The following is a 27,674-nucleotide window of genomic DNA, read 5'->3' as shown; positions in this document are numbered from 1 at the left end:
AGAGCCATGCTCATCCGTTTACATATTGTCTTCAGTAGCTTTCACACTACAAAGCAGAATTGAGAAGTTGTGAAAGAGACCGTATGGCCCACAAAGCTTAACATATTTACTAGCATGCCCTTTAAAGAAAAATTTTGTCAATCTGTGGAACAGTAAAATGAGACCTACATTCCTAATCTTTGATGGTGCAGTGAGTGAGCTAGCTCCATCTCCATTCCCCTAAACAGTTCTGATATTTAATAATTTAAAGACTTGCCCCAAAGAGAACACTTCACCATAAATGATAAATACCTTTAGCTAAAGGGTGCAGCCTGTCTCCAAATAGACAGCAAAGATCTGTATCTGATATACACACATAAGTGCAATGTAATGTACAGTATTCTAATTAAACTGAAGAATGGCTGCACAAGACATGCTTCTATTAGCCAGGTCTTATTTGATTTAGTTGGAGTAATGAATGCTGAATCAGGTTAGGGCTGTGGAGCTTATCTGGCTCTGCCAATCTACTGAAATTAGGATAATAAAACTGAAGATACGTAATATTGAGGACATTTAAAAAGAAAACCTGCTTATCTTCAATTAAAATAGCCACAATAGTGACAATAAACTTATTACTTCTCTTTAAAGAAAGGCTAGGTTGAAGAAAACAACACATTAAAAAGGAAATTCGATCCCACCTGGGGACCATAGTGTTACATTTTAGAAGACTAAAAATAGCCTGGTTTTCCTGTGATACAAGCATTTCACACATTTGGGGGTGAGGGGTGGGGGAGGGGGGGACAGGAAAACACAGAAGTCCAAAATATTCTGTGACTGACAAAATGCTGCACAAGATTTTAGGGGCAACAGAGCTAAATTTCCTGCCTCAAGTAGGAAAGGGATACAAGTTTCTTGAAATGCATACAAAATTATTGAGTTTTTTGAGGCACTGTGGAACTATGTGACTGCCATCTCTGCAGAAGTTCACATTTTGAGGCAAAAAAGGAAAGATACCACGGCACATTTCTTTCTCCAAATTTTATGAACATATTGACAGAAACAAATAGAATGTAATTCCAGCCTGAAAACTGTATCAATTATCTGGAGGTGTTGTAAAATGCACTATCTTCACTAATATTTATTTTAGGCACCAATTAGCTTTATGAGGAAATAATAAAACAGTAGCCTCTTCTTTCCCCTGCATTATAGACTATATAGCAAAATCAACAAATATGGGCCAGAGCAATGAAGTGAGAAGAAACTGTTCAACAAACTAGTTCCAACATGGATTCCCAGGATTCAAGAAATCCTTCCTGGAGATCCTTCCCATGCAATCAGGTCCTGTGTTCAGAAAGAAGGCAGGTACTCTCCTCTTTTCCCCATTTCCCATGTCTTGAAGTTAGCTTGGTAAATAAATTCAAGAAAAATGTAATTTGGGGTTAAAAAAAAAGAAAAGAAAAAGAAAGGATTAAATGACTGGTTAGCAGCTGAAGTTATACAAAACTGAGGTTATAGTAGATCTGACTTGTAACTCCCACAGTTTTCATCCCTCACTTGTCAATCCTGATTATTCTCTTAAAAGTGCTATTGTGTGCTACCCTCAAAATATCAACCTAAGTGATCCCATTAAAAAATCTCTGGGTACGCCATCCAGCTGAATGAAAACAAAATCCTAATGATTAACTGAAGATTTAACCAAAAGATTTAAGGGGGACTATCACCTTTTCTAAATTTATCCAAAGGCAAACAATGTTTTTAAAACTATATTTCTCCACCACCAAAGTAAGTAAATTGAATTAGGAAGCACATTAGCTTCCCTTATAACATTTAAATACTAGGAAATAAATCTTGAAAGATTATCATTTCTTCCACCCTCTTTTGTTTTATAGTCACAGTTTAAAAGGGGAAGGTAAGGCTCCATAATTAGAAGCTATCAGAAGGTATATGATCGTGTGTGTGCTGCAAAGAAGATAGAGACAGCTATTTCAGATAAGGGTGAACTGGATCTGACAATCCCTAAACTATCTCCAATGTTGATCTGGACTCTATAGAAGGAGAAACAATTATAGAGACACTGCCTCAAACTGAAGTAACTAAGCCTAACTCTACTGATGCTTTTTAAAAATTAAAAATGAGCATACACCTGTCAGAAGTGCTAAGAGGATCTTTTTCATGCAAGCCTTCAGAGGAAGGTGACAACAACCACCTCCAGGACTGCAAAATGCAATTTCAGAGGATGACCATAAACTATAAATAGTCTTCAGCAGCAAGTCTCTTCCAGCTACAAAGAATTGATAAGGGAATTAGACTGGTATGGGAATACACATGGTTAATTCATTAATTATTGAGTCAGCAAGACAACCAAAGACAGAACAAACTTTGAAATCAGATAGACCTGAGTTCATAAGCCTAATTCCTACTAGCTATTTGACCTTGGGAAGGTCACTTAACTGCAACTCAGTGTTCTTCTACCTCAATGAGGGACATCTTCCTTACTTGGTATTACAAAGATTAGAGAAATATATCTATGTATGTGTATATAATTGTATGTGTGCATGTGAGTGTATGTGTGTATATACATATATTCGTGCTACTGAAAATGGAATTTGATGCACCAATTAATTATATAAATTTAATATTACTCTTGCAATAATTAAACAAATACTCATCAAGTTTGAAACTGTGCAACACCATGCCAGGACAGTGTTTCTCAAATATGATATACATGAGAAGATTTTAAGTGGTACATAAATACAGCCTCATAAATTTTAATAATTGGGATTTTCATTTAAATTAGCATTAAAAGATACAGCCCAACAAATCTGTGGTTTTCATGGCTAGCACTGATTTGGATGAGGTTGGGTTGAAAAAAATGAACTTAAAGAGAAATAATTACACAAATAACATTAGCAACACAAACACAGAGCACAGGTTGGTATCATAAGAAATATTATATTCTAGGAATAGAAAATTAATTACAAAAGGGTGCCTGTCTTCAAAAAGCTTACCATTTAAAGGCTATGAAGAGAGGCCCTGAGTAAAGAAATGAAATATACCAAGCAGTTCAGAATTATAGGCCATATTCAAGAAAAATGGAGTTAAGGCGCTCTCTTCTTGGCTCTTTTCACATGTATCACATATAAAAGCTCTTTAAAAATAATGAGTTTAACAATTGCCATGCTGAGTTATAACATAAGCTGATTTGGAAGTCATTGCAGAGTAGCATGTTAGGGATTTGTATGTTAAATCTTCTCTTTGAATTATCCAGGAAATCATTATTTTCTTACCTCTATTTTCTTTATAGGCAACTAAAAAACAAAGGTTTCTGCCGGTTTAACAGCCAAATTACCCCCAGATATTTGGAGCAAAACAAGGAACAATCTACTTAAAACTCTAAGATCCAAGAACACTAAGTAGTTTCAGATTTCACCAAGTTATCATCCTTAGAGACTGCACATGTGACTGAATAAGCTGAATTTGCATTTGAAAATACAGTCAAGCAAACCAACTCTCCTTTTCAAGGGAAATGGGTAGCAAAGTAGGAAGGAGAGAGAAAAGGACTTCATATGAATTCCCAAGGAAAAGTAAAGATCCCTTAAAAGAACTTACAAGAGACAGACCCTTCTTAAGACTGACACATCTTAAAGCAAAGCAAAAGGCTCTTATCTCACAATGCATATAATATATTAACTTTTGCTTCTTCAATCCCTCTTAAAGTGGTCTTATTGCTTGAGTCCCCCAAAAGTTTAACAGTACTTCAGCATCATGTCAAAAATCTATCTATATACTATTAGTCTAGGAATAAATAAATAAATACTTCAGGCAAACAAAGTCACACTGAAACTCTCCCACTGCCCAGGGAGCAGACAGCAAAGAGACACAAAAAAATGAGTATTAAATGCGAAATAAAACATTTAAACCTGAGTAAGTAAAAAAGATACCTATCAGAGACATGCTCTGAAATACAGTAAGATATGCTTTTATAGTTTAGACCATACAAAGTGAGAGCATGTTAATAGCTAATTAGGAACCTGTATGAGCTGATAGGCAGGAAGAATAAAGCTTCATGACCATATCACGAAATCACTCTATCATATTGACATTCATTCCAACCGTCACTTCTGCATCGATTTTCTGAGATGTTTTATGATTCAACTGCCTCTGAACCACTTAGAGCAGTGCCCACCTGCATGGATGGCTAAGTACCACTAGCGAAGAAAACAGAGAGGGTAGAATTAAGAAATTATCTTTATACAGCCACAGCTTGCTTTAAAAACTATGCACATTTGCAAAAACATCTATTAAAAATAAAGCTTCTGATACAGCTAATGTATCTTCTCAGAAGAGAATTTTTGAAATACTTAAGAATCCTGTTTCTTTACAAAATACTTATTTTACATAGCAAATCCTCATTCTGATTCCCTTGTTGTTCATTTCATTAATCAACCTTCCCTAACTGTCTTTCATTCCAGGAACCAAGGGCAAGGGGAATGGAAGAGGCATGTTGTAAACCCTAAAGATTTCCTGAGTTTCTAACAAATGGGGCAATGTCATTCTTTCTTGCAAAGACTTAGAAAAGATCATATTAAGTGAAGTAAGCCCGACTCTAAGGAACTTAGGCTCAATGGTTTCCCTCATTTGTCATAATCAGTAGAAACCTTCGGCTCTCCTAGCAGAGATTTGCAATAGAGCAAAACCTTGATACAAAAGGCCATATAGTAGGACGCTAAATGAAAGGATCTCTAGGATATAGAAACATAAGCCATATAATGAATGATTGTTGTTCTTAAGGTACTATGTTATCTCTCATCTCTTTTGCTGTCCCTTGGTTATCTCATATTGTTACAGTATCTCACTTTGTTACCTGATATATCGGATATATTTGTATTTGGTTATTTGAAATTGGATAGGGAACGTGGGAAAACAAGATGAGGGGTGGGGGGAGGGAAATGAGGACCAAGACATGTGAAAGGGTATCAATGTATGGGAATTAATACGCCATCTATCTGGCAAATATCATGTAACCCTTCTATTAATTACAATAAAAATATATGAAAAAAAATTTCCTGAGTTTCTTTTAAAAGAAAAGAAAAAACAAACATCAGATCATCATTGCATAGAAAAACACAAGTTCCAGGTCCACTGCCACGAAAGCATCAAACCACAGAGATGCTGTCGATGTGGCTAGTCTACCCTGACTTTTGAATGTCAAAAATAATATGGACAGAATTGACTAAGCAGTCTCCAAGGTACTGCCTTTAAAATTTTTAACTTTATGGCCATTAAATATTGAACAGATAATTGGATTTATCCCCTTCAGTGCTTTATGGATGTAGAAAGTACCTACCTTCTCCTGTTTTATTCAAATTAATGGTGCTCTTTTAAAGAGCCTGCCCTGAGTGCACACTTTAGCCGACTCATTAAAAGGAGGCCTCATCTTCTGCTTACCAACTCTTTACTCTATTTGCCATGAGAGGGCAAAAATCACACTCCAACCTGCATTGACAAAGAAGGGCAAATCTACAGAGAGTCACCCTTAAACTTAGAATGTTCCCTTCCTACACTCAAGTACGCAATGCGATTTGGCAGGCATTATTGCAGAAAACCACAACACAGAATCCATCTATTCTGTTTTTAATTAAAGCATTTAGAAATGATTCTTTACAACTGGGTGGCTTACTGCTGCATTTTCAAATCAAGTCTGCAGAGGACAAGGATGCCAGTATCTCTCCAGAGAATCAGCGGCATGAAACTGGACAGAGGAGGGGGCAGGGAAATAATGTATGGTGAGGCTTCACAATTCACACAAGTGCTAAGGTATTTCTATCAAGTATGACTAACACCTACAAATGTACAATCTGAAAATAACTCTGGTAAAGGTGTTAGTGGAAAGGGGTTAATGGAAATAATGTTTTCATTTTAAACAATATAAATCCTCAACCGGCATTCCATTGGCCCATGACCTCCTCTACCCAATCCTTGTTCAAGTCATTTGGCAGTGTAATTGAAACCTTCTTTGAGAGTCTTTAGATTTCATTTCATGTTTTGGGGACAATGCAGCTAAAAGACATTTACCATCCATCTTTCTTAACATTCCTAATCTAAATAGAAGACTCAAATCCAAGACTGGCTTTTGATGGATCGCTCGCCAACCATACAGTAGGGCCGAAAGAGATTCCATTACTGCTCTCAGAACCCTTATAGAAAACATACATCCATATTGCCTTTTACTACCTAGCTGAGTGGCATTTACTTATTTTCTGAATGTTTTTTAAAAGAAACGGATGGATTTTCAATTAAAAATTCAAAAGAATAAGGTAGAAACAACTGACACTTTAAATGCAGGTGGGGAAAAGACGCTCAGCACTATGATATGCTAAAAATAAGGATTGTAGAAATAGGATTTATGGTTCCTGAATAAAATACCAAAGCTATTGCAGAAGGTTTCCTATGTGTGAGTCCTTTTAATTCAGATCACCATGTGCCAATTTGTCTAATAGCTGAATCAGACAGTAAAGAAGTAGTGTGAGCCAGCCAAACATTGCAGTTAACATGGCTGTACTAAGGGACATACTTTCAAGGATCATCTCAGTAATTTTATTAGATATGTATTCAAAACTCTGATATTTATATTTGCCTTGGAATGTATAGAAGGTCTACTTACTATGAAGCTTATAATTTTTAATTGCTTGCAAGGAGCAAAATGTGAACATTACTGAAAACAAAAGTACATTAGAAACATATTTAGTGGCTAACAAAATGATTTTACAACTGGACAGAAAATTGTCCCAAATACTTCACAGGTAGACTGCACAGACCAATAATTCAGTTGTACATGGATATTCTTTCTCATGATTATCTCAGATTTCTTTGGTTTAGAAGAGTCACAACTGTCCAGTACCAAAAATCCAGGCACAGCCAGTCAACACTAATTTTATATATAGTACCTTCAGTGTTCAAGCCCCTTTGCTTCTTTCTCTGAACTGGGCTTTTCTATGAAAAAAAAAGATGAAACTGGGATCATTAAATATTAAGATTAAAAAGAAGCATTGTTGACAAAATTACTTGTCGGGGTATAAAGAGTGAATGCTTTATTTCTGCCTTTGCAAATTAAGATTTGCCTTGGAATCCTCAATTTCAGATTCCTGGCAGTTTAAGTCAACTAGTACTAAATGTGAGAGCCCATCACTCCACAAATTCCAAATACATTTTATAAGCAACAACAACAACAAAAGATATAAAAATACGGTGTGGCTAATGCCCACAAATTTGAAATTTAATAAGGAAAGCATATAAATCTCACCATGATCCAAAATGGGAGGAATAATTTATTCCTGTAGAGTTAGAGTATACTGTATTTCAAACTCTTACATTAAATACAGTTTTCCTTAGGGTTAAAAATAGGATGTAATCAAAAGCTCAACTTCTAGAAATAGAATATATTCCTATATAGATACATAGATTATGCTAGATGGACCTTTTCAATGAAAATATTTAAGAAAATGGCTAACACATCCTAACTTTTTTCTGTTGATTCTGGGTCTATCTTTTGAAGTATTAGAGGGTTCTCATTGTGGAAAAAGAATAGGATTTGAAATCCCCTATTGAAGTAGTTTGTATATGGTAGTACCAGTAGGGTTCGTGATTCCTAAAGTATGTGCACATGCATGCATATATTATTTTTCCTACATTCACAGTTGAACACTTAGTGTCAATAGTGCGTTGTAATACTATCCTATTGTAAAAGAAACCAGAATTTCTCAAAGTAATGATTGATCACAAAGCCATAGCGCAGATACTAGATGAAGAAAGTTTTAATGCTCGAAACATGGTGGAAGCATGTCAAAATAATTTAAAAGAAGAAGAAGAAGGAGGAGGAGGAGGAGGAGGAGGAGAAGGAGAAGGGGAGGGGGAGGGGGAAGGGGTGGAGGAGGAAGGGGCTTCTCGTGAATTAAATCTAGAGAATTTGAATATCAAAATAATTTTAAAGTAGTAGATAATAAATCACAATAAAGGAGATTCTAGCCTGGCATGACACATGTCTGTGGTCCTAGGCTTCAGGAGATTAGGCAAGAAAATTGAAAGTTGACATGAACAAGGGGCAAAGATGCAAGACCCTGTCTCAAAAAAGTAGAAAACTTAAGAAGTAAAAAAATAAAAAGGAGGAAAGTCTACAAAACAATATGATAAGATAATGGGAAAGAAAGGGATATATGAATGCATACTTGCTAGTTGTAGAAGGAAACATAGTTAACTACACAGTTGAAAGATAAAATGATGCCTGGATCAGAAAATCAAAATTATTATTACTGTTAATTGACAGAAAGACATTGGTACCTATGTATTTATCACATCTTTAGAAGTATATGTCTAGCTGAAATACAAAGACATCTCATGAGGAAACATCACACAAATATAAATGAAGACCTTTCATACTTAAAATAATAGTAAGAAAAGAAAAAAAGTGAAACTAAGTGCTGGTGGATTATGCCTGTAATCCTAGTTACTCAGGTGGCTGAGATCTGAGCACCACTATCTGAAGCTAACCCAGGTAGGAAAGCCAGTAGTAGAGCTGTGACACAGGTGCTAGAGCATTGGTCTTGAGCAACAACGCGTGGAGACAGGACACCCAGGCGCTGACGTCAAGCCCCAGAATGAGCACCCAAAGAAACAAACTAAAAAAACGTACACAGGGTGATACTTTTTAAAAATTCAACCTCATATAAGAACAAGTAAACAAACAAAAAAATCCTGAACAATTATGTCCCACATGAGGAGTCAAGATACAACTGGGTATAGAATGAGATATCCTGAACTGAATTTTGTATTATAGAGAGAACTGGGCCCGGGTGGACGTTATGAGATCAAGTGAGCAAACTGAAATATGGACAGAAGCCTGGATGAATGAAGTGTCTTTATGTGAAACTGCTTGATGCTAATCATTATACAGCAGTGATGTAAGAAAGTCTTTGTGACTTAGGAAATAATATTTTGAAGTATTTGAAGGCAAAAGGGTAAACTATGCAATTTTCACAGGGTTGAAAAAAATGAATAATGAAAAAAACTGAGGGAAAGAGAAGAGGAGAAGAGCTTAAATGACAGAGCACTGGAGCAAAATGTCAGCAAGAGGTGACTCACAGGAAAGGGAATATGAATGTCCTTTGAACTAGTCCCGCCATTTTTCTCTGAGTTTGAAACTGTTTCAAATAAAAAGTTTTCAGAAAATGTCATGTCCCACACAACCTAGTGAATTTAAAATAACATCCATAGTATTGTTAATTTCATAATCTTATTTCTGGGACTATCACCTACCAGGGGAGGAAATATGCACAAAGATGTTTGTGAAAAACAAAACTACCACATATGCTTTTTTAAAAACAAGGAAATATAAACATAACTACATAGACATAAAAATCCAGGATGGGCTTTATACTCTATAGACATAATGTTTTATTATGTATATATATTAATTTGTATCTATGACATATAAACCCTCAGCTTAATTTTTATTATGTTCTAAAATCTATGTGCCAGTGATTGTATATAGCCTTACTTGAACATTGGTTTGTTAAACATGACATTTGAAATATGTAAAAAAAATCAACGTTAATAAATTCTTTAATGAAAAAACAGGAAATAGTTTAATTATACCATGTAAAATCAAAATTACACTAATCACTCTTCAAGTATATTCATAAAAGTATGTACAAATTGGAAACACAAGATAAAATATTAAGTGGAAACAGAATTTAAGATGATCTGCTCAGTAAGATCACAATTAAGTAAACCAGACACATAAAAAGGAGGAAAGTCATAAAATCAGAGAGAAACACAAGAAAACATTGGTCATTGCCATCAGAAGATAGCTTATGATATTTTTACCTTCTGTTTTATGAACATTCTAAATATATAATGTACATATATAATAAATTTATTCTTAAAATAATTTCTTAAAGAAAATGAGTTTGATTTATTCAAATTCTTCAGCAGCCCATTAAATAAGTTACTGCTACTTACTGTCTAACCATCCAAATCTAATCTGAACTACTTGTTTTCTCAAGAAAGAATTCACTCTAAGAATCAGATTTCAGAGGAGCTTATTCAAAACTCTAAATCTGAGAGTTCAGGACCCACTGTGGCTCCTTCCTCCATATTCTGAGCTAGATATTTCAGAAGATTCTTATTAAAAATTGTGCGATTATTTTATATTATCCCATCCCTTCCCTGCCTCTCTCTTACAGGAAAGAAAGAGCCAAGCAAAGCAGATTACAAGCTGGGACCCACTGTGAGCCCTTGGGCTGTGCTTGTGGAGGGGAGGGAGTCACATATTCCTCACCATTCCTGTTCAGACGTTCAGAAGCATACACTCAAGTGGACATTTTTCAGTTCAGTCCCAGTTTTAACAGTGGTCTTCTACAATGGATCTGGATAGTTCTGAGTAAACTGGAGCAAGTTCGCAGAACCTGTATCCACATAAGGTTCTTTGAAATATTAAGATAGAGGAAAAGAGGGAAGGAGTAAGATTAGGGACGTGGATGAGAAGGAGTATGGAAAGAAAGAGAAAAACACCTAAGATTAAAAAAAAAAAGGCCAGCAATTACATGTGTTTTAGTTAATCAAAAGATTGGAAGGAAAATTGCAACAGCCCTTCCATACTTCCATTCCTTTCTTTATAGGCTCCTACTACCACTGCCAAAAAAGATCAGGCTAGGTTTTTAAGAGAACTCTGAGAAATAACACAAGAGGAAGTTTCTAGATTAAGCAATTATTATAGCTCAGTTCCTGTTTAAGACACACGTTTGTAAGCATTTAATTATATTTATTTCTTAATGCACTCTGGTTTGAGTAATCTTCATTTCAACTGAATCTCATAAACTCAGCCAATGAAATAATTAAAATTCTTTTGCCAACTTGATTTGGATGAAAAAGTCAAACACTTCATTTAAAATTTATGTGAAACATATTCATAAGACTATACTAATTTCTCATTCAGATTTCAAATTGAATCCATTTAATGACTGCCGATAGCAAAGCACAGAATGCACAGAAGAATAGTCATACAATTGACAATTACCCAAAGTTCCTGTATTATGAATCAACAATTGTCTCTGAACTTGTGAAAGAAATCAATGAACACTAGTATCTAAAGTCTTATAACCTGTCTGCACCAAACTATTAAAAATGAGTACAATTAGACATACAATTTGAAGAACTCATCAATTTGAGTGAATAAAAATAAAGGGCTGCACTATGATTCCATGTTCCTTTTCAAGGAAACATAACTCTCGGGGCTGTCTAGTTTACCACTATTTCTTCTGTGCATTCATGGTCTTTATCAGCAAAACAGTTACAATAGTCTTTCAGACTTGAGTGATGAATGACAAAACAGCATAGTTCCATTCTAAAATGTGAATGGCCTTGGAACACGGTGCCAAAAGCCAACTGCAATAGTTGTGCCAGAGAATAAATAACACCCAGCAATATTATCAAATTCTAAATGCGGCAGAAAGAAAAAGAGGAGGAAGTGGTAAGTGGAAAGGAGGAAGATGGAGAAAAATCCAGACATCTGAACATCCAAGGAAAAGTAAAAACTCACTCATATCACTTATTCTTATTTGCTCCTGAAACAAAATAATGCCAGGATTTGGTGCAGCGCAGATTAAATTATTTCTCACAAAGTGGTGAATTAAGGCTCATTTCAGTTTTACCACTCCACTCTCAATTTGCATGTACCCACTAACATACAGATAACACAATGTCCACACTCAGTTAAGCCTACTCCAAAGGAGAGTTCTTGATGATACTTTCAAACAGGAAGATCACTTCCCAGGGCCCTTCAACAAGGTAGACCAATGTGATACATGTTGGGAATTACCTGCATAGCACAGAATTTAATCTGATTTGTTGAAAAAAATATATTAGGAGCTTACCATAATAATATTACCCCGAGAAAATATTCCTATACAGGTAAAAAATAATAGATCTAAATTTTACTCTAATGTTATATTGTCTTTAATTTCACAGTTGTAAGCCTTTATTTTTCTACTTGTTATTAACCTTAAAACACTTATTTTGGTCATTTAATAATGTTATTTGTTTTTCTTACCTTTTCCTACCCATGCAAGTTCTATACATGATAGCATATCTGTCTATTGAATTCACTAATATACCCAGTGCCTGGCACAGAATATTCAGTAATGTCTGTGAAATGAATGAATCATTCATTAAGCTAAATGCTTACTTAAAGCTTTTCTTATAAACTAGAAAAGGGAAAGATTCTTTTAAAAAGTGTTAATACAGCAAATAAAAAGCTTTTATCTTTAAAAAGACTGTTTACATTAATTAAACATTACACACATACTCAAACACTTATTCAAAAATGGATATAGGCAATTGCCAAAAAGAGCAAAACAAAAATTTCATTTTCTTCTGCATAATTACTAAATACTTTAACAAGATTCACAAAGACAATGTCAGAACAGGAGGATAGTTATTCCTAACCAGCAGAAATGAAATTGTTCTAGAGAGTTATTCACAAATAAGAACTGAAAGAGGACGGGGGGGGGGGGCAAGGGGGCAGGAGGGCCCACAGGAGAGGAGAAGGTATGTATCTCTGACCCAAGTATTCCAATTGTGAAAGTACATTCCAAATAAATACTATGAAATAATGGATGTAGATCAAATACAAGAATGTTCATTAAAGTATTATTTATAATAAAATTCAGGAAGCAGTTCCAAGGATTAAAACTACAGACATATTTCCGTTAACTGAGGTGCTTAAGAAAATCAACTATATAAATCTTCACATGTATACTTGAAACATCTGCATACAGATAGATTTCAAAAATTACAATGTGAACTAAATTTAAAAAGGGGAAAATATCTAGTCTGAACCACACATGGGAAGAGAAATGTTAATATCAAGATTATGTATCTCCAAGGAAACAGGATTACAGGAAAATTTTTACTTTCTATACTTTTTGAGTGTTTTTTATTATTATTATTAAAATAAAGATGTTCTACTTTGAGAATAAGAAAAAATGGAAAAGATTTCATAGAATCGAGATAAAATACTTTTTAAGAAGGTTGTCATTATTAGCAAGAGGAAGGATGTTTTAGAAAATAAAGTCTTAGAAAAAGGTAAATGTTAGGAGTATCATGGAAGAAAATGAATACAGTAACCACATTTTAAAGAAATATAACACCTGAATTCCCTTCTAAATAGAAAGCAACAAAAAATAAGCCACAGTTCTGAAAATCCAAAATCATATTATTAAGCTTTCCTTTTGAAATTCAATATAAAATCTGATAGGGACTCTCTAGACAGAGAATCTTTTTAATTTTAGCTCCTTACCTTCACAGAAGGAGGAATAAAGCTGGACAAAAAAAAAGGGTGAGGGAGAGACTGGGAATACAAAGCACTTATGGCTTTATCACTGTTCTTATATAAATTAAATGCAAATTGAGTATAAATTAGAATTGATAATAACTAAACTGTTCAATAAATCAGCCAAATATAGAATTTGGAACCCAGAATTTATATGTTTAAAATTTAGGGATAATCAAAAGAAAAAACTATACAAGCTTTTAGTTTAGGTAATCTTACCCGATTCTAATCATTTAGCGCATTCTAAACAAAACCAGATATTTTAAACAAAGATAATAGCTATGCTTAGAGACTAAGATCTATATACAAATGCTCTTTGGGAATCTGCAAGGCTGTGTCAACAGAAATATGAGCATCCTTTGCAGTCAATCTGACAGTACTGCTTCGTGAAATTACATTGATTCTCTAAGTCAAGTTTCCAGGGCTACCCACAAATGCTGTAAAAGAGAATGTGAAGAGGAGTAAGAAAATTCAGGCAAACCTATTACTTTTCTTTTAAGCTCAAATATATTTCTTAAGGCTAAACATCAGAAGCAAGATGCTTGGATACCAACACTTCCCTTTATAACCTTTGCTTTGTGTCTAGCTCCACAGGGAAAATCATGTTTACAAGAACCACGAGACAGGTGAAAAGCAATAACCAAGATAAATGAAAAAAAAAGGCCAAGTTAAGTTTTAGTCAGAACTTTATTGCAAAGGTACTTTGTTTTATGAAATGAAGAAATCTACTTTTCTTCATCTCCTCTAGCGTTACATATTGAAAAACGAAACCATAATTAAACCATTCTTCTAATGTCATCTCATCATTTATAAACAACTTAAGTGAAACAATTTGCACGCAGACTGGGCACACTACAGAGATGGTGCATGGCATGGAACCCAATGTCAAAAACTACAGTTCATTTTCCAGTGATAATCAAGTCTCAAGAAAAGAATTCCATCTTTTTCCCTAGGAGCTGCATGGTTTGCTTTTTGCTTTGTTTTTTTTTAAAATAACCTTGATTCAACCTCTTCTGAAAAATAGTGAAGATAATGTTTTTAGGGCAAAAAAGGAAAAAGTGAAAAAAAATCAGAGATGATTAATTCTCATCCAGTGTTTACTCTGGAAGAAACAAGAATAAGCAGATCAGAACTTTTTTAAATTATTTTAATGGTATACATTTACAAGAGAGGAGATGAAGACCAGGGAGATTTGCCATAAAATAGGAAAGTCATAGCAGATTTATAAAAATCAAAATGTATCTATGATATTCAGACTTTCCCTTGAGAGCTCAATTTCCAGGCATCAATACATGGAAAGCGGTGGTTTGGCAAGCTGACTTTACATCAAAACAATCCAAGGATCTTTGAAAAATTCTGAAGTCCATGCCAATCCACCTAGACAATCAGACTATAATTTTTAAGGATGAAATCAAGCATCTGCCTTTTTTGAGGCTATCCAGGTTTGAAGCCACTGACACAAAGTATAGAAACCAAACAAATTCCCCAATACACTTTGAGCTTCACTATGCTGTATCAAGAGAATTAAAGTAAGCGAGTGGGGGAAGAGCAAAGGGGGCAGGGATAGAAGGGAGGAAGGACCATAATCACTAAGGTAATGTGTCAACCTATCTTTTTTTTAAGAAAAGCATTTATGCACAAAGTGCTACTGAAGCTAGCTCAACAAAACACTGAAAACAATCATTACAAAGGTATATGGCAGATTACGCTGACATGAGCTTCCATGCCTCAGCACCAGAGAAGGATGCTGATTTGGGTGAGAAAACAGAAGGGACAGGGAGTCTCATTACAAACTCAAAACGAGGTTGTGCAAATTCCAAGGTGACTTATCACAGCAATTAAAGGAAATGTTTGAAGAATATGAACCTGCTTTGCCTCGCCTACCTTAGTCTTTCTCATAATAAGGGAAATGACATTAAGAAAATCTTCTATAACATTCAAAGATGAAATAGGAAGAAGAAAAATAATCTTAAACCAGGTAATTCCAAAAAGAGGCAAAGACATTGCAACTACTTTTCTAATTGCATACATAATTTGAGCATGGTCCAAAAGATCTTACTCTCTTCAGTTTCTTCCCTATCCTGCTCTTTCTGGGAGGTTGGCTTGTTTTTAGGGGCAGAACTAAGGCTGGATCTCAGGATCTAGGTATTGACCCTGGCATTGATGAGCTCATGGTTGGTACTCTACTTCCACTTCTGTACTTTGTCAGTTAACTGAAAGTAAGGGTCTCATAGAACTTCAGACTGGCTTTATATCAGAATCCACTGATCTCAGCCTCCTGAGTAGCAAGGATAATAGGCATAAGCCACCAACTTCCACATTAAAAAAAATAAGATAAATATTCTATTTTTTGCTACTAGTACTTGATATTCAAAGTTCATCATACATATGGCACCACCAGTATACTTAACATCTTCAGAAATCTTGTATCCCTGGGAAGTAGGTGGAATTATTGTTTGCCATCCAAATAAGAGAATGTCCCAGATAACAGACAATAATCGAGCCCCAAAGGGACTATAATGCAAACATGTTTATGCACACTACAAAAATTGGCTTTTTTAAAGCAAAACCTCTGGGTATGGTAGAGCTTCCATGTCTATGAACAGTACAGATGTAGCTGCTAGCCACTGTGACAGCAGAAGAAAGTGCAAGATAGGAAGCATGCCCTTGTCCATGCAACTTCATCCAGTTTAATATACAAGAAATTTCCATGAAGTAGAAGCAGCAGGGAAATGTGTTCATTTATGTGCTACCAATATGGCTGTGCTTCATTACTGCAGTACAAGATTCAACACACCAATCTTGACCATTCTTCAAAGACTTAAGGTCAGCCCACATGACATTTTTTCTTTACTGTTGGGCTTTTGACATTTTGGGTCATTTCAGCAACATTTAATGATAGGCCGACCTTCAAAAAGCATCACTTAACTAACTTTTTTTTTAAGAGCTCATAAAGGTAAAGGGAACACTTCTCTAGAGAACAAATATGCTGGAGATTGACTTTAGAGTTGTTCTCTTTCATCCTAAATTTTCTTCTGCCGCCATTCTGCAGTGAAGTCACAATACATCTGTGACAGAATAACTCCCATGGCAACAGGCTGACATCATAAACACCAGATTAAGACTTGGCTGCAAAAGCCAAAGGAGATGATCGGCTGTGAAGAAAGAGGCTATAATTCAAACAAATATCTTCCATAATAGCTCTGGGAATACTAAACATTACCGGCCAAGTAAATTGCTTTTTGTATAAGTGTTCTCTTTTCTGAAGTTTGCCCCAGTGTGAAAGTCTCTCTGTAAGTCAGAACCTTAGCATTATTTTATGGACTGCTCTGTATTTAATAATCTTATGTTTCAGACATTAGTCTGTTACCATGGGAATGACAGCAGCACAAATACAGGATTATGGCTATCAAGCAGGAGAAAAGAAATTATGAATAAGCCTCGTTATGTTCAATAATTAGCAACTACATGGAAAAAAAAAAACAAAACCATGAATTTAGGTTGATGCATTTATCTCAGTGTTTAAATACAACTCCCTGAGTGTGTTATTGCTTTAAAATGAGATTCGAAAAAACTGCCAAAAAAAATCTTGACTAGCAGTTACCACTCAGTGCTGTAATTTTCAAACTCATCCTGTCCATTTATTTTCTTTTTTACATTTACAGAACACTAGAGCACCTCATGGGTAACACACAAAAGCTCAGGATGGGTGCTGGATCTTCACAGAATGTGCCAGGGGAAAATAACGAAAATACTGAACATTCCAGGATTCTCTACCTTAATTGAGTACAAAAGGAATGGCATCCAGGAAAGCTGAGTTACCTTCTCCTACAATGAAAGACTGTGCATATAAAGGTATAGAATACCATGAAGGATCTCCCAACCCAAGAGCAGATGAAAATGAAGACAAGCTATCTGAAAAACACTGGTGCTCAGAGTTCTACAACCAATACACAGAGCAACCGCTGGTCTTCCTCCTTCATCTGAGATAGGAACAAGACATGAATGTTTAACTGGACGAACATGATCTGCCTAGCTTTTCTACTTATTCTTTTTTCTATGGTAACAATAATGTACATTGTACCACGATGCTCACCTTAACTAAAAAAGTCTTTTGAGATAACCAAAGCAATGTTACCCTAAAGCAAACATTATATTCCTTACATATTTGGGGAAATAGGCACACTGCTGAACTTCTAGTGTTCTGCAGAATCTGCCACCCTTTCTACAAGAATAGAAGGATTCATTTTCCCATCTAAAGTCAGGTGACAAGAACAAAATCTACTCCTTTAAACAGGAGGCACTTGCCTAAGATCAACCGTTCCTTAGTGCTATCAGACTCCCCAAATCTCCTCTTCCTTGGGGGTATGTGCACTTACGGCAATGGTACAACACATCATGAGAAGAAAATAATTTTAGAACATTCCATCCAAATTAACTGATAGTGAATAGGCTCTGATTAAAATATAAAGGGCTTTTAAAATAATTTAAAATGATTCACTGGAACTAATTTGGAGATATTTTAATCTGTGAATGTGCAATGAACTGTAGTCTCCCTTGGCCTTAGCCTCTTCTGAAAGAGGAAAGGCCATTTCTAGTTAGGCCTTATGCCATTGAGTAAGATGTATTTGAGCCACACAAACTAAAATGACCATGCCTGCCCTGCCCGTGTCATTTCTGATTTATGTCTTTCCAACTCAGGCACAATTCTCTTCCATTTTCTAAGTCAAACTGTGCATGTCTTCTCAGTGGATGGATATTGCTGTTCCTCTGTTTACTAGGCCAGAGAGCTAGACAATTTCAAATATAACAATGTGACAATTATTTAAAGAATCACAAAAGATCAAACAGATCTCAGCTTACATTCTTTCCTCAATTGTTTAAATTCCATTTTAGATTAAACAAAGAAATATTTTCCCTACAAAATGTTCTATCGTATTCACAGGGATTCAAACTAAGGCCACTTGTGAAACAATACTTAAGCCACCACTGAAGGAGGATTTTTCTAATGTGACTAGGAGGTTCAAGGAGTTGTTTGCTGTTCTGCAAAGTGCCTTCTTAGACCCACTACAGATTCCTTTACAAAACCCTGTGGCGCCTGGTCTCCAAGAGTCCCTGAATCTCAGCCAAAGACACTTCAGCTACCAGGCACAGAATTGGTCTCTATTTTCTCACATTGCAGACTTCGCTGTTTCTGAATATCTGGATACCCAGCTGGAAAGAAGAAATGAAGAATAAACCCGGCATCCTGGAACCCTGCGACAAGCACAGATATTCCCCGATTTAATCTTCTTGAACAGCTGCTGAGGTAGTATCAACTGTAGCTATTTAATGAATAAGGAAATTGAGAAAGAAAAAGATATCTGCTTGAGCTTAAGAAAATGATCCCCACCAAACCCAACAAACCAATCATTAAATGGGCAAGGGATCTAAAGACAGACTTATCAAAGGAAGAGGTAAAAATGGCAAGGAAAATGCTCATCATCCATAGTCATAAAAGAAAAGCAAATTAAAACAATCCTGAGATACCACCTTATCCCAATCAGAATGGCCAATATTCTGAATTCAGACAACAAATGCTGGTGGGGATGTAGAGAAAGAGGAACCCTATTGCACTTTTGGTGGGAATGTAATCTAGTACAACCACTTTGGAAAGCAGTTTGGAGGTTCCTCAAAAAATTATAGACCTTCCCTACGACCCAGCCATATCACTCCTAGGGATCTACCCTGAGCATCACAACACAAGATATGATAAGGAAACCTGCACAGCTATGCTCACTACTGCACTGTTCACAATAGATGCTTAAAAATCCAGATGGCCCACTACAGATGAACGGATACAAAAAATGTGGTACACATATACAATGGAATTCTACATAACCCCCAGACAAGATGAAATAATAATGACATTCAATGGGAAATGGATGGAACTAGAGCAAATTATGCTGCGTGAGATAAGCGAAGACCAAAGGAACAAAAGGCACATGGTCTCCTTGATGTGTGGATATTAGATCCAAACACACAAGAGCCTTGACTCAATACAAAGGTACCCCAGAAGTCACTGACATGAATTTGGAGATATAAATATATCTATATAGACATATAGGTCTATGATAGGATATATATTCTATAACATATATTGATATATAGATCAATAAGTAACTATGACATACAGATTCAGCTTAATTTTAATTATGTTCTTAAATTTATCTGCCAATGATTTCATATAAATATTTTTCTAGAAGTTATTATTCCTGAATACTTATTTGTAGAATATGACATTTGAAATATGATGTAAAAACAGTGTTAATAAAACATGTTTTGGGTCTGTTTTGTTTTGTTTTGTTTTGTTTTGTTTATTATCAGTCATGGGGCTTGAACCCTGAGCCTGGGCACTGTCAATGAGCTCTTCAGCTCAAGTATACTGCCCTATCTCTGGGCATGGGCATTGTCCCTGAGCTCTGCAGCTCAAGACTACCACCCTACCCCTATAGCCACAATGCCATTTCCGGTTTTCTAGTGGTTAAGGGAACATAAGAGTCTCAGGGACTTTAGTGCCAAGACTGGCTTTGAACCGTGATCCTCAGATCTCAGCCTCCTGAGTAGCTAGGATTACAGGCATGAGCCACCACACCCAGCTAATAAAAGGTTTTGTTTTTGTTTTTGTTTTTAAAAAGATATCTGCACAACCTATCACCAAAGTAGACATTTAAAAGTGGAACCTATGTGACTTCAGAACCTAAGTACTTTCCGCTACACCCTTACTAAACCTTGTCTTCTTGAAAGCAGGAACCCTGTCTTTTTAGTATTCTGTGTAATTTCAAAGACAAATACAGAGTGTTTTTAGTGAAACATGTATAACCAGGAAAAGCATCAAAGAACTTGTGGGTAAATAGCTACTTTCTTTTGTTAAGCGGTTCCCCTTACTGAGACAAGACAATAGCATACATAACAACAATGACTTACTACCATGGCTGCCAAGAGGAGGAATGGAGTCTTACAAGTCTTAGCCATCCATTCTTTCTGAAGTTGATGCACCCAGACATAAGATTGTTACTTACCTAGAAGAAAGATAAGAGAAAACACCATTATTGTAAATGTAGACATATGCCTCTCAAAAAAACTTTATCTAAAACATTAAAATATACTTCCATTTTATAATCAGTGTATGCCGAACACAATAGTATGAGAAAAGCTCTTCTTCCCTATATCCCCATTTTTCATTCTTTGTTACTGAGTGCTTAAGCGCTCTTTTTCTCACCTTAAACTGAAACAGCCTTTATCTTTTTGAGATGATACAACATCTCTTAAAAATTGATGAATTCTCTCTTCAGAAAATGACACACAGGTAACCTCTTTTCATACAGCATCAGTGGATCCCCGTCTGCTCAGAGCACCCCAACTGATCTACTGACAAATGTCTACCTGACAGGACACTAGACTCTGCTATCTCTGAATCTTCAACAGACCAGAATTTACTTCCAAATCATATGTGTGAGCCTTACGTAAAAGTGTCAAGACGTTAAGTATGAAATTCTGCATCCACCAAATTTTTAAATGTACATTCTTTTAAATGGCATACACACAAACAACAACAAAAAGCCGGTGGCGGTCTTTAGGAATAGCAGAAGGTCTAGTTTTTAGAAGACCAATGGAACAACTGGGTTTCAAAATTCAAAATCCAAACCAATAACACAACAAATAAGGACCAGGACCAAAGTATGTCTGTGTATATGTTACATTATAGTAGGGACTAAGCATACCCTACCAAATATTAAATCATATTATGAAACGCATCCAAGTAAAATAATGATTTTTAATTCCATATATTAATGAGCAATAGCAACAGAGTGACACCCCCCCAAAATGAGTATATATGGAAAGTTGGTATATGATAGGGTAATTTATTGAAGCAACAGGAAAAAAGAATGATTTAACAAGTGATATCAAATTGCACACATAATGTATAATATATACCAGAATATATCCCAAATGTACTATAGATACAGTAAGTATATGAAAAGATACTACACATCCTATGTCCCCTGGCAATTGCACTGAAAACAGTAAGATACCACTGCACCCTCATAAGAATGGCCAATGTTGGGGTCAGGAGTTTGGCCTAGTGGTAGAGTGCTTGCTTAGCATGCACAAAGACCCGGGTTCGATTCCTTGACACCATATATGCATAGAAAAAGCAGAAATGGTGCTGTGGCTCAAGGACAGCTCTCAGGCCCTGAGATCAAGCCTCAGGACTGGTGAAATAAATATACTGGAAACTGAAGTCAAAAATAAAAAAAAAAAGAATGGCCAATGTTGGCGCCAGTGGTAGAAAGCTTGCTAACATGCACAAAATCCTGGGTTCAATTCTTCTCAAACCATATACACAGAAAAAAACAAAAGTGGTGTTGTGGCTCAAGCACTGTAGCACTAGTCTTGAGTAAGTTCAAGGACAGTGCCTGGGCCATGAGTTCAAGTCACAGGGCTGGCAGGGGAAAAAAAGGCCGAAGCCCAGCACCTGTGACAGAACCAAATGCCATGGATGCATGGATGTGAGGCTGTACATAGGAGCTAAGTCATTGCTAGTGAAAATATAAAATGATTCCACTGCTGCAGCAATTTCATACAAAATGAGCCTGCCTTTAAAATCCAGCCATTATACTACCTGGTATTTATCCCCCAAAAGTTAAAAACTATGTCCACGTAGACACAGGGATGCAGAGGTTTAGAACAGCTTTATTATAAAAGGAAATGAGCTATCAAGCCACGAAAAGACATGAAGAGTTAAAATGGGTACTTCTAAGTTAAGTTAAAAGAAACCAATCAGAAATAGTTATATATTATTTAATTCTAACTATACGACATTCTGCAAAACTGAATAAGGAGTTCAATCGTTGTCAGAATAAGGACGCGGGGAGGAAAAGAGGCAGCAGGAAGGGAGGCAGGAGGCAGGAAACAGAGGCAGGCAAAGAGGAGCTGAAACAACAAGTATTAAACAGAAGAACAAAGAATAATTTTATTACATGCTACTCATAAAAAATTCTGATAAGTTGGCTGAAATCAAAGGTGAAGAAATATCTCAAATCTTTACAATAAAAAAATGAATAAAGGAGGACATTCTTATGACCTTGGAGAAGGGTTTTTAAAAGACACACACACACAATATAAAATTTAAAAACCACTCAAACAAAGCTAGCATAAACGAAGTAAAAAGACATAAACTTGAAATGCATATAAGTAACAAAGCATTAATATTAAGAGCAGGCAGAATTTCTAGATATCAAAAGGATAGACAAACCAGTCCAATAGGAAAAGAGGCAAAAGATCAGATCAGGCAACTGACAGAAAAGAAAACCCAAATGACCAATAAATGTACACTGAAACTCAACCTTACTAGGCAGAGATGAAAACTGAAACCAATGGTTATTTTTTGTCACTATCAATTTCTTATCTGGCAACAGCAATGCTGGAGAAAATATGAAGCAATGGGAATCTCTCACAATGCCTGTGAGACTAGCACTGAGTACAGTGATCTTGAGGAACTTTACCCAGGAGCGCTATGGATGCCAAGAAGATTCAGGTTCTACTCTAGAGGAATGCCTGCACATGTTCAAGAGTTGTAAGCACACAGGAAGACACAGTTAAGAATGCTCACATTTTCATTTGACAGGATCTGGAACCCCAAACAACAAGTAAAAAGTGGTACAGTCACAAAACAAAAATATATATAGCAATGAAGATTTAAAAAGCAGAGGTCCATGTGTCAAGATGAAGAGTAATCATCATAAATAAGGATGAAAGTAAAACAGCAAACCTTAGAATATGGTAACACAATAGTAGCTATTTACTTACTTGCATGCATATTTGTTTGTTCATTGTTGCAGTGCTGGGGATCAAAGCCCAGGCTTTATGAACACCAAGCCTGTACCCTTGTCTCTTAAGCTACATCCCTAGCCTAGCAAGATAGTACTGACAGCATTATAATGATTTATATCATTAGAGTTTGTTAATTACACCGAAATCAACTACAAGCTATGGATAGAAATATATAAGAAAATGACTAACAGAAAGAAGCACGGGGTTGATGAGCATTAAACTCAGGATTATAATATAGTATGGGGCAGAGATGGATTCCAAGGTTTGAACTCAAGAGCCTTGCACTTGCTCAGTTGGTTCTTTAACATGCCTCCAACCTACCTTTTCTTGCCCAGGCTACTTTTGAATCACAATATTTCAGACTGAAGCCTCCTGAGTAATAAAGATTATGGGTGTGAACCACCAGCACCCAGTGATATGTTTGACTTTTAAGAATGAAACATAACAAAACCCAGATCATGCCTTTACTGAAAAGGAACCATATAAAGTCAGTTTCCATAAATACATTTCTACACATACATACATAAGTAGATGTTAATGTGCAAACTGTACATTGAATAGTGATATAAAGTATTTCCATAACTAATTGGGCATAATAAAATGTAATAACCCATTCTCAGGTGTATATAGAAGAGAGTCCTCTTCCTTGGTGCATCATTAATCTGCCACTGCTGCTGCACTTCATGAGTGGAGGTAATGACTGACCACTTGGAACACCTGGCCTTGGATAGGCTACAAAGGTGTGGAATGAGGCCAGGAGGAGGCCCTGTGCCATTCATTGCACTTTTGTAGAACTGTGAGTGCTACTGTTAACAAGGGAAACTGTGGGACCCGAGACCTGAATCCATTTCTCATGGTGGGGGGATAACACATTAGTTCTAAGGTTCCCCAAGCGTGGCTGAGGAACCATCAATCTGAACCACAGATAAGCTCAATGCAGGTCCATAGCCACTGTCAGGGGAAAAAAAGAAACACCATGATGCAGGGCATGGACAAGAACATCTCAGCATAGGCAGACTGGAAGTACAGCATCTTCCAGGGCTCCTAGGATGGCTAGATACTCACCCAACAATCAACCACTAGTATAGAGCAGGAAGGTCACCAACTCCCTGTGTTATCAAGAGGGCAACTGTATTCTGACTGAACTTTGAAATGACAGGCTGTCATCTAAAGGCAACGATTTAGTTTTTGTGTATTGAATAAAAGTAAGCAATTTTAAATGCCAAATAAACCTCTTAATTACAAAATTTCTGAAATGTGTTCTCCTTGCTCTGAAGGGAAGGAAGTAATTTGCCTGTGGGCTTGAAACTGAATGACATGTTTCAGCTCCAAGCTAAATTTTAAACAGTACCCTTAAAAAAAAGTTAAAAAGAGGTAAATGTTGGTACTGGCAACAGCTTAAACAAAAGCTACACTGTTTCTTATTTTCATGTATGAAGACTGGGATGGAAATAAAGGAATGATGTGTTCCTTTGAAAAAAATAAATAGCACTCCCCTGTGTCAACTTTCTTCTTCCTAAGGAAAATATGTCAATTTTAGTTCCTCAAACAACAGTTTTTCCTCCTCTGCACAGTTCAAGATCTGGGACTGAAACCAAAAGGAATGATGGCTGGACTTCTACCCAACATCTACCCAGTGTGCAGGCCAGCACTCTCCAAAGATGAGAAGCAGCCAAAAGCTGAAGGGAAATTCACAAGAGTATTGCTCACTGATGTAAAATCCTATGACATAGAGCCAAATGCTGGTATCCCATGTCTACAATCCTACCTTCTCAATAGCTAGGTCAGAAGATCATCTTTTGAACACAGATAAGGCAAAAAAAAAAAAGTCCAGGAGACTCATCTCCACTTAACCATCAAAAACCTGTGGTTCAAGTGATAGAGTACCAGCCTTGAGCAAAAAAGCTAACAGGGTAGCACCCAGAGTTCAAGCCCTAGAACTGGACTGCACATGTGTCATCCTTTTACTAGGGTATGGTACATGCCAAAGGCTTCACTCTTTCTCCCCTTACTCATAATTCACTCCAAGAAAATAGGTTAAGACATCCTTCTTTTATTGGAAGGACTCCTCAATAGTCAAAAACCTGGGGAAAGAAGCCAATGTTATTTCATCTCACAGAAGCTGGGGGACAGGGGAAGATGCTGGCCAGGAAAGACTTATTCCAACTGAAAAGTTATATTTTGATTTTGTTCCAAAAAGAGACTATTGGCAGGAAACTCAAGATTTTTGTGCTTTCTGCTGCTACAAAAATGAAATAAATTTTAGTTTTAATCCAGTAATAAGAAACAAACTAAAAGCATCCAGATGGGCAAATACCGAGCCTAGCTGCACAGTGACAGAGATGGTCAGCTTAAAGAGGTCAATGAAGAAGCCTAGGCGGCTATAAAAATACACAAAGACATAACAATGAAACTTTCCTTAAATTCCGATCTGGTGGGAGGACATAAAGAAATCTTAACTGAGCAGAAGATTTCAAAAGCTTTCATGAAGAAAGAGGAAGAAAGGGGCTTAAATGGAAAACTCATCAAGCCAAGAACATAATAAATCAAAATCCGACTTCAATTTGTGCAAGAACACTGATGTTTTTTGGCGCTGGAATGAGGCATGGCAATACCTGTCTATACTATATAAAAGGCACTGTGAGATCCAGACAGTATGTAGTCACTGGAGCAACAGCACCAGATAGGGTGAATTTGCAAACAAGAGTTCTTTAGAAAACCCATTCTCCACTTTATCCCCCTTTTGCCTTGTTTCTCTCTCTTTTAAACTGTTAAGTCTTGGCATACCAAGGAGAGAGACCCTGAAAAAGAAATCTTCCTTTGCTTACTCCCTTCAAAGATTGACTAGTTTTCTTGAGCCAAGTTGACCATCAATATAAAGGGTATGGAGTGGGGGGGGGGGGGGGCAGGAGTTTGGCGTTTGGCCTACTGGTAGAGTGCTTGCTTACCATGCACGAAGACCCGGGTTCAATTCCTTGGTACCGTATATGTAGAAAAAGCCGGAAGTGATGCTGAGGTTCAAGTGGTAGAGTAGAGCTCTAGTCTTGAGAAAGTCCAAGGACAGGGCTCAGGACCTGAGCTCAAGCCCAGGACTGGCCAAAAAAAAAAAAAGATAAAGGGTATTGGGATTATGGGGTTTTAATGAAGCAATAGCCCAACTCACTAGGCTGAGGAAACTCCATAAAAAGACAATGGAATCTGTTCTAGTGGCAATGAATAAAAAGTCAAAATAATCCAGAGTGACTGTATTTTTTAAAATATTGGGCCTCTTTACCCTCAACACAATTTTCCTCAGCAAATGTTTCCATGTGCTTTTTTTTTCTTTTTTTTTTAAGTACTTTTCCTGCTCCCAGATATATAGCATTAGGACAGGGATAAATTTCAAGCTGGCAAAAGTCCAAATCCAACAGTTGCAGCTGTAGTAGCTGCCTTGTTTACAAAGCAATTCAGGAAGCTTTTAGAGGGCAGAGTGCACCAGACAGAAGGGGGTCTGTAAGCACAACATGGATGGATCCCAATACATTCGAAACAGACAACACATCTGTTCCCAGGTCCCCTCGGAAACATGCCACATCGGAATCCTTTAGTGTTCATGTTTTCTGAGGAAAGCATATCTGCTTAAGCTCTCAAATCAAAATTATATGCTGGTAGTTACTGTGCCCCTGGGCCTTCCTCAACATCCTACCCAAAGCACTGAAACAACAACATGGCTGCAGGATGTTTTCAGCAGACTCAAATCAACTATGACCTGGACTTCTCTGCCCATTAACAATGCCATGCAGAAGCCTGCCTTCCACTACCATTTTAAGATGCTTGTAAACCACGTCCCTTGACTTCTGTCTGACAATGTCTGCATCCAGGACAATCATTTAGGGAAATGAACACAGCTCAGAATCAACCTTGGTTACCCCTGTTACTTCCACATATCCGGATTTCAATAATGTAAGCTCACTTCTGTTTCCCGGCAGCCCCTTTACAATGTGATATGTCCTTGCCAATTTCACTTCCCTGCTGTAGTTCCAATTCAGAAATCCATTCTAAGAAAAAGAAACAGAGTCCAGAGGTAGAATGGGAGTAGAGTGAAGAGTAATAGAATAAATGCTATGTTCATTGGCCAAGTGTGATGGCTACCGGCAAAAACAAACAGAACAGAAAGGTTCCTAACTCTTAGGTGTTTAAAAATGAGCAACTTTATAGCTGAGAACACTAAACAGAAGGGGAACAAAAGGGTTAATTAGTGGATAGACTTAACAGGCAACTTAAAACATCCATTGAACAAATAAATAAAACAGACAAGTAAAATGTATGCAGGACCTGGGGTTTGGCCCAGTGGTAGAGTGCTTGCCTAGCATGCATGAAGGCTCAGGCTCGATTCCTCTGTATCACATACATGGAAAAAGGCGGAAGTGGTACTGTGGCTAAAGTGGTAGGT

At 36.6% G+C, this 27,674-nt stretch overlaps 1 protein-coding gene and 1 long non-coding RNA gene across 8 annotated transcripts in view; one reads left to right on the top strand and one right to left on the bottom strand.

Annotated features, from left to right (window-relative positions):
• Positions 1-27,674, bottom strand: part of Cadm1 (cell adhesion molecule 1) — a 310,888-nt gene that overhangs the window by 197,195 nt on the left and 86,019 nt on the right. The gene's annotated exons all lie outside the window — the stretch shown is intronic.
• On the top strand, positions 16,520-20,960 carry LOC150045544 (uncharacterized). Of its 2 annotated transcripts, XR_016532807.1 has the most exons (4): positions 16,520-16,659; positions 17,032-17,428; positions 18,549-18,674; positions 20,734-20,960. It is a non-coding gene; the product is annotated as an uncharacterized LOC150045544 (long non-coding RNA). The 2 variants fall into 2 exon arrangements; XR_016532806.1 differs by having other exon boundaries at positions 17,032-18,674.

This window comes from Megascapheus bottae, chromosome 27 (assembly GCF_031878675.1).
Source record: "Megascapheus bottae isolate mThoBot1 chromosome 27, mThoBot2.hap1, whole genome shotgun sequence".
NCBI classification, from domain to species: Eukaryota; Metazoa; Chordata; class Mammalia; order Rodentia; family Geomyidae; genus Megascapheus; species Megascapheus bottae.
This window is presented reverse-complemented; position numbering and strand designations above follow the sequence as displayed.